This window comes from Phocoena sinus, chromosome X (genome assembly GCF_008692025.1).
Source record: "Phocoena sinus isolate mPhoSin1 chromosome X, mPhoSin1.pri, whole genome shotgun sequence".
Lineage (NCBI taxonomy): Eukaryota > Metazoa > Chordata > Mammalia > Artiodactyla > Phocoenidae > Phocoena > Phocoena sinus.
In genome coordinates, this window is record NC_045784.1 from 65,714,684 (window position 1) to 65,723,289 (window position 8,606).

Sequence of the window (8,606 nt, forward strand, 5' to 3'; positions counted from 1 at the left end):
GGCTAAGTAAAATTCCATTGTGTGTGTGTATATATATATATACACACACCACAACTTCTTTATCCATTAGACCATATATGGACACTTAGGTTGCTTCCATCTTAGCTATTTAAATTTTTTGCTTCAATGAACTTTGGAGTGCATATATCTTTTCTAACTAGTGTTTTTGTTTTCTTAGTGTAAATAACCAGGAATGAAATTGCTTGATCATATGGTAGTTCTATTTTTAATTTTTTAAGGAATATCCATACTGTTTTCCATAGTGGCTGCACCAATTTACAATCCCACCAACAGTGCAAGAGGGTTCCCTTTTCTCTATATCCTCGCCAAAACTGTTGTTTGTTGTCTTTTTGACAATAACTATTTTATACGTGTGAGGCAGTATCTCATTATGGTTTTAATTCTCATTTCCCGGAGAATGAGAATAAGAATTCTCATTCCCAGAGATTTTGAGCATCTTTTCATGTGCCTTTTGGCCATCTCTATATCCTCATTTAAAAAATGTCTGTTCAGATCCTCCATCCATTTTCAAATTGGGTTATTTGGGGGTTTTTTTGATGTTGAGTTGTATGAGTTCTTTGTATACTTCGGATATTAACCCCTTATTGAATGTATCATTTGCAAGTATCTTTCCCCATTGAGTAGGCAGCTTTTTTGGGGGGTTTTGGTAGTTTCCTTTGCTGTGCAAAAGATTTTTAGTTTGATGTAGTCCTGTTTGTTTATTTTCACTTTTGTTTCCCTTGCCTGAGGAGACACGTCCAAAGAAATATTACTAAGACCAATGTCAAAGTGATTATTGCCTACGTTTTCTTCCAGATATTTTATGGTTTTACATCTTACATTTAAGTTTTTAATACACTTTGAATTAATTTTTGTGCATTTTGTGAGACAATAGTCCAGTTTGATTCTTTTAAATGTAGCTATCCAGTTTTCTCAAAACATTTATTGAAGAAGCTTTTTTTCCCCATTGTATATTCTTCCCTCTTTTGTTGTAGATTAATAGGCTGTATAAGTGTGGGTTCCTTTCTGGGCTCTCTATTCTGTTCCATCAAGCTATGTGTCTGTTTGGTTTTTTTTTTTTTGCCAGTACCATACTGTTTTGATTATTGTAGCTTTGTAGTATAGTTTGAAATTAGGAAATGTGATACCTCAAGCTTTGTTCCTCTTTCTAGAGATTATTTTGGCTATTTGGGGTCCTTTGTGTTTCCATACAAATTTTAGAATTATTTGTCCTAGTTCTGTAGAAAAATGCCAGTGGTATTTTGATAGGGATTGCATTGAATCTGTAGATGGCCTTGGGTAGTATGGTCATTTTAACAATATTAATTCTTCCAACCCATGAAAATGATACTTATTTCCATCTGTTTATGTCATTTTCAATTTCTTTCATTAGAGTCTTATAGTTTTTCAAGTACAGATCTTTTACCTTCTTATTTAGATTTATTCTTAGGTATTTTAATCTTTGTGATGCATTTGTAAATGCAACTGATTTCTTAATTTCTCTTTCTAATAGTTTGTTTTTGGTGTGTAGAAATCCACAGATTTTTTGTATTAATTTTGTATCCTGGAAATTTACTGATTTATTGATGAGTTCTAGTAGTTTTTGAAGCCATCTTAGGATTTTCTATATAGTATCATGTCATCTGCAAACAGTGACAGTTTTACTTATTTCATTACCGTTGGAATTCTTTTTATTTATTTTTCTCATCTGATTGATATGAATAAGAGTTCCAATACTATGTTGAATAAAAGTGGCAAGAGTGGGCATCCTTGTCTTGTTCCTGATCTTAGAGGGAATGCTTGCAGCTTTTAACTGTTGAGTATGATGTTAGCTGTGGACTTGTCATATATGGACTGTATTATGTTGAGGTATGTTCCCTCTAAACCCACTTTGTTGAGAGTATTTATCATAAATGGATGTTGAATTTGGTTAAAAGCTTTTTCTTCATCTATTGAAATGCTCTTATGATTTTTGTTCTTCAATTAGTTAATGTGGTTTATTACACTGATTGCTTTGTGAATGTTGAACTATGTTTGCATCCCCAGGGTTGCAAGTGGGGTTCCACTTGATCATGGTATATGATCCTTTTAATGTATTGTTGAATTTGATTTCCTAATATTTTGTTGAGGATTTTTGCATCTATGATCATCAGTGATATTGTTGGCCTATAATTTTCTTTTTTGTGATATCTTTGTCTGGTTTTGGTATCAGAGTGATGCTGGCCTCATTAGAATGGGTTCAGAAGCATTTCATCCTCTGCAATTTTTTAGAATAGTTTGAGAAGGATAGGTGTTAATTCTTCTCTAAATGTTTGGTGGAATTCTCTGAAGACATCTGGTCTTGGACTTTTGTTTGTTGGTAGTTTTTTTTATTACCGATTCAATTTCACTACTTGTAATAAGTCTGTTTATAATTTCTATTTCTTTGTGGTTCAGTCTTGGGAGATTTACATTTCTAGAAATTTGTCCATTTTTTCTAGGTTGTCCATTTTATTGGTGTGTAATTGTTTGTAGTGATCTCTTTCTGTGGTATAGGTTGTAACTTCTCCTTTTTCATTTCTGATTTCCTTTATTTGGGCTCATTCTCTTTTTTTCCTGATCAGTCTGGCTCTAAGGTTTAGCAGTTTTGTTTATCTCATTGAAGAACCAGCCCTTAGTTTCATTGATCTTTTCTATGTTTTTTAGTCTCAATTTCATTTATTTCTGCTCTGATCTTTATGATTTCTTTCCTTCTACTAACTTTGGGTTTTGTTTGTTCTTTTTTTTTCCTAGTTCCTTCATGTGTAAGGTTTGGTTGTTTATTTGAGATATTTCTTTCTTCCTGAGGTAAGCATGTATCACTATAAAATTCCCTCTTGGAACTGCTTTTGCTGCATCCCTTAGATTTTGGATTGTTGTGTTTTCCTCTTCATTCATCTCCAGGTATATATTTTTTTTATTTCATCCTTGATTTGTTCAGTAACCCACTGATTATTTAGTAGCATCTTGTTTAGCCTCCATGTGCTTGTGGGTTTTTTGCAGTTTTCTTCTTTTATACTTTTTATTGGAATATAGTTGATTTACAATGTTGTGTTAGTTTCTGCTGTACAGCAAAGTGAATCAGTTATAAATATATCCACATAGATTTCCTTCCCATTTAGGTCACAACAGAGCATTGAGTAGAGTTTCCTGTGCTATACAGTAGATTCTCATTAGTTATCTACTTTATATAAGGTAGTGTTCATATGTCAATCCCAATCTCCCAATTCATCCCACCCCCGTTCCTCCCTTGGTAATCATAAGTTTGTTTTCTACATCTTGCATTCTTCTTGTAGTTGATTTCTAATCTCAAAGTGTTTTGGTCTGCAAAGATGGTTGATATGATTTTAATCTTCTTAAATTTACTTCACACTTGTTTTGTGGCCTAGCATAGATCTATCCTGGAGAATGTTCCATGTGCACTTGAAAAGAATGTGTATTATGCTGCTTTTTGGTTGGAATCTTTTATACACATATATGTATATATATACTGACCTTTTATGTATGTATATATATATATATATATATATATATATATATATATATATATATATACACATAAAGGCCATCTGGTCTAATGTGTTATTAAAAGACCAGTATTGAAATCCTTATTGATTTTCTGTCTGGATGATCTGTCCATTGATGTAAGTTGTGTGTTAAAGTCCCCTACTATTATTGTCTTACTGTCAATTTCTCTCTTTATGTCTATTAATACTTGCTTTCTGTATTTAGGTGCTTCTATATTAGATGCATACATATTCACAATTGTTTTATATTCTTTTTGGGTTGATCTCTTGGTCATTATGTAATGTTCTTCTTTGTCTCTTGTCACAGTCTTTGTTTTAAAATTGATTTGTCTGATACAAGTGTTGCTACCCCAGCTTTATTTTTTTTTTCCATTTGCGTGGAACACCTTTTCCATCCCCTCAATTTCAGTCTGTGTGTATCTTTAGATCTGAAGTGAGTTTTTTATAGGCAGCATATATATGGGTCTTGGTTTTTTATCCATTCAGCCATTCTATGTCATTTGATTAGAGCATTTAGTCCATTTACGTTTAAAGTAATTATTGATAGGTAGGTACTTATCATTTTCTTAATTGTTTGGGGGTTTTTTTGTAGTTCTTTTTTGTTCCATTTTTATTCTTTTGCTCTCTTCCCTTGTGATTGGATAACTACTTTTAGTGTTGTGTTTGGATTCCTTATTTTTTGTGTGTCTGTGTATCCATTATAGATTTTTGGTTTGTGGTTACCATGGGGTTTATATATAGCAATATATATATGATTATTTTAAGTTGCTGGTCTCTTAAGTTCAAATACATTTTAACAACCCTGCATTTTTACTCTCCACCTCCCATATTTACTGTTTTTGACATCATATTTTACATCTTTTTGTTTTTTGTATCCCTTAAGTACTTATTGTAGATGTAGATAATTTTACTACTTTTGTATTTTAACCTTCCTACTAGCTTCATATGTAGTTGATTTACTATCTTTTCTGTATACTTTCCTTTTGCAGTTTTCATATTTCTAGTTGTGACCTTTTCTTCATAGAAAAGTCCCTTTAACATTTCTTGTAAACCTAGTTTTGTGCTGCTGAACTCTTTTAGCTTCTGCCTGTGTGTGAAAATTTTAATCTCTCCATCAAATTTGAATGAAAGCCTTGTCAGTTAGAGTATTCTTGGTTGTAGGATTTTCCCTTTCATCATTTTAAGTACATCATGCAACTCACTTCTGGTCTGCAGAGTTTCCACTGAAAAGTCAGCTGATAGACTTATAGGAGTTCCCTTGCACATAACATTTTGCTTTTCCCTTGCTGCTTTTTATTATTCTTTCTGTATCTTTAATTTTTTTTTTTTTTTTTTTTTTTTTTTTTGCGGTATGTGGACCTCTCACTGTTGTAGCCTCTCCTGCTGTGGAGCACAGGTTCTGGACGTACAGGCTCAGCAGCCATGGCTCACAGGCCCAGCTGCTCCACAGCATGTGGGACCTTCCCAGACTGGGGCATGAACCCATGTCCCCTGCATCGGCAGGTGGACTCTCAACCACTGCACCACCAAGGAAGCCCACTGTATCTTTAATTTTAACATTTCAATTACAGTGTGTCTTGGTGTATTTCTCTTTGGGTTGATCATGTTTGGGACTCTCTGTGCTTACTGGTCCTGGATGCCTGTTTCCTTTCCCAGGTTAGGGAAGCTTTCAACTATTATGTCTTCAAGTATGTTCTCTGTCTCTTTCTCTGTCTCTTCTCCTTCTGAAACCCCTATAATGCAAACATTAGTATGCTTGATGTTGTCCCAGAGGTCTCTCAAACTATCCTTATTTCGTTTTATCCTTTTTCCTTTTTTTCTGCTCAGCTTCAGTGATTTCCCCTACTCTGTCTTCCAGCTCACTGATCCATTTCTCTGTATCATCTAATCTACTCTTGAATCCTTCTAGTGTACTTTTTATTTAAGTTATTGTATTCTTCATCTCTGTTTAGTTGTTCTTTATATTTTCTAACTCTTTGTTAAAAACTTCTAGGTTCTCACTCTGTTCACCCAATCTTCTCCTGAGTTTTCTGAACATCTTTACGATCATTACCTTGAACTCTTTACTGAGTAGATTGCTTATCTCCACTTCACTTAGTTCTTCTTCTCGGTTTTATCTTGCTCCTTCATTTGGGACATATTCCTCTGTGGCCTCATTTTGCTTAACTTGCAGTTTTTATTTCTCTGTATCTGATAGGTTGGTTACATTTCACGACCTTGGAGAATTGGCCTTTTATGGGAGACATCCTATGCATCCCAGCAGGGCACTCCCTTCTGGTCACCAGAACTACATGTTCTAGTGGTACCCCTTATGTGAGCTGTGTGGGTCCTTCTGTGTGAGATGACTATTGTGGGTGGTCTGGTAGGCAGGTCTGGCCCCCAGTCCTATTGGTTGCCAGGCCCTCCCTTGTGCAGAGGCAGCTAGCTGCTGGTGGGTGGTTGTGTTACAGGGCTGCTGGCTATGAAGCCCTATGGGGCCCCAGGGCTAGCGCAAGCCCCCTGGTGGGTGGGCCCAGGGGCATCCCAGGGCTAATGCCAATCCACTTGTGGGCAGACCCACCGCCCAGGGTTACTGGCTACAGAGTCCAGGGTGCCCCAAAGCTGGTGTCAGCCCACTGATGAGTAGGGCCAGATCCCAGGGCAGCTGACTGAGTGGCCCAAGGTGTCTCATAGCTGGTGTTGGCCTGCTAGTGGGCACAGCTGAGGCCCAGGGGGTCCCAGGGCTAGTTCCAGACTGCTAGTGGGTGGGCTGGATCCTGACATAGCAGGCTGTAGGCATACAGTCATCCTGGGGCTGGTATCCACCCTCTGGTGGGTGAGGTTGGGGCCCAGGTAATCCCAGCTTGGGCCTGCCAACTGATGGGTGAGACTGGGTCCTAGGGCTAGTGTTGGCTCTCTGGTGGGTGGAGCTGTGTCCAGGTATCTCTGGCTGCAGGACTCCTGGGGTCCTAGATTTGGTGTTTCAGCCCTCTGGTGAGCAGGGCCAGGCCCAGGGGGTCCTGGGGCTGGTGCCTGCCCACTGATGGGTGGAGCCAGGTCCCAGAGTCTCTGCCTGATCTAGTGCCAGTGTACTGTTGTGTGGCCCAGGGTCCTGGGCCCTCTGGTGGACAGGGCCAGATCTGAGGGTGGCTGTGGGCTCAGGAGATCTTAAGGCAGCCAGCCTTCTGGTGTAAGAGGTTGTATCCCTGCCGGGCTAGTTGCTTGGCCTGAGGTGTCCAAGTACTGGTGCTGACAGGCTGGTGAGTGGGGCTGGGTCCCTATGCTAATAAGATAGGGAGTGGATTCCAAAATGGCACTTGCCAGCACCAGTGTCCTCATGGTAGAATGAGCTCCCCAAATGGATGCCACCAGTGTCCACATCCCCAGGGTGAATTACAGATGCTTTCTGCTTCTCCAGGAGGCTCTCCAAGATCATTAGGTGTTCTGACCCAGGACCCTTTCAAATTACTCCTTCTTCCCTGGGCCCCAGAGTGGGTGAGATTTTGTGTGTGTCCTTTAAGAGTGCCTTTTCTATTTCCCACAGCCCTCTGGATCTCCCAAAAGTAAGCCCCCCCAGGCTTCAAGCCAAACAGATTGGGGAGTCCAATGTGTGGGTCAGACCCCTTGCTCCTTGGGAAGAACCTCTGTAATTGTAATTACCCTCCCACTTGTGGGTTGCCCACCTAGGAGTCTGGGTATTTACTATACCACATCTCTGCCCCTCCTACTCATCTTGTTGTGGTTCCTTCTTTATATCTTTACTTGTAGATCTTTTCTGCTCGTCCTCCAATTTTTCTCATCAATGGTTGCTCTGTAAGTAGTTATAATTTTAGTGTGCCTGTGGGAGGAAGTGAGCTCAGAGTCTCCCTACTCTACCATCTGGCCACTCCTACCTCTCCTAATTATTTTTGGTATGGCAAGGAATGGGGCTAAATTCTAGTATCTGATACTTTTGGTAGTTCCCTGTGACTTCTTTCCTGGCCTTCCACTTTCTTTTTCTTGTCCTAACTTTGTCCCCTTTCACATATATTCCTTCATGTTTTTGTTTATATATGAGCCCTAGAATGCTGGGACTAGCCTTACAAGTAGATAGTTGTGTGATATAAGACCTTGTTGATTAAAAAATTTTCCTACAATTTGTGAAATGAAGTGTGGTAATGTATTAAAATTCAAAATACACATACTGTTTGAAACAGATTCCCATTACGAGAATGTGACCTAAGGAGAAAACAAGCAGAGAACTGTTCAAAGATGTAGGTATAAAACTATGCATCCAGCTACTTTAACACTAGTCTTATTTCAGGAAATGGATGTGATAGCTCTTCTGTAATGCATTTAGAGATATGTTTAAAATCACATGCAATAAATATGCTTATAAGAAAAAGAAAACAAAACAAAAAAATAGAACTGTGCATCCAAGATTGTTTCTAAAAAAAGACCTAGATTAAATATGCTTATAAGAAAAAGAAAACAAAACAAAAAAATAGAACTGTGCATCCAAGATTGTTTCTAAAAAAAGACCTAGACAAACTTAAGTGCCATCAATAAGAAACTAGTTAAATAAAATATTCTATGTTGAATTAAATATAATGCAAATAGTTTTTTCAAAGAACTTAATATATATTGACATGGAAAGATGCATTATTAGGTTTTTAAAGCATATTTCAAAATGAGATATTCATTCATTAGGCAGATTTTTATTGAGCATCTACTATGTACCAGGCATTGTCATAGCAACTAGGAAGAGAATGGAATTTAATTCTAATAGAATATATACTATACTCACATTTATATAAAATTTTGAATGTACATGTATATGTGTTTTGTGTAAAGAGAGAAATGTCTGAAAAGAAGTTCACTATAAAGCTAATGGCCATTTTTTTCTGGGTGGTTTTAGTTAATTTTGACTTTTTCTTTTTTTGTGGTACACGAGCCTCTCACTGTTGTGGCTTCTCCCGTTGCGGAGCACAGGCTCCGGACGTGCAGCCTCAGCGGCCATGGCTCACGGGCCCAGCTACTCCATGGCATGTGGGATCTCCCTGGACCGGGACACGAACCCGTGTCTCCTGCATTGGCAGGCGG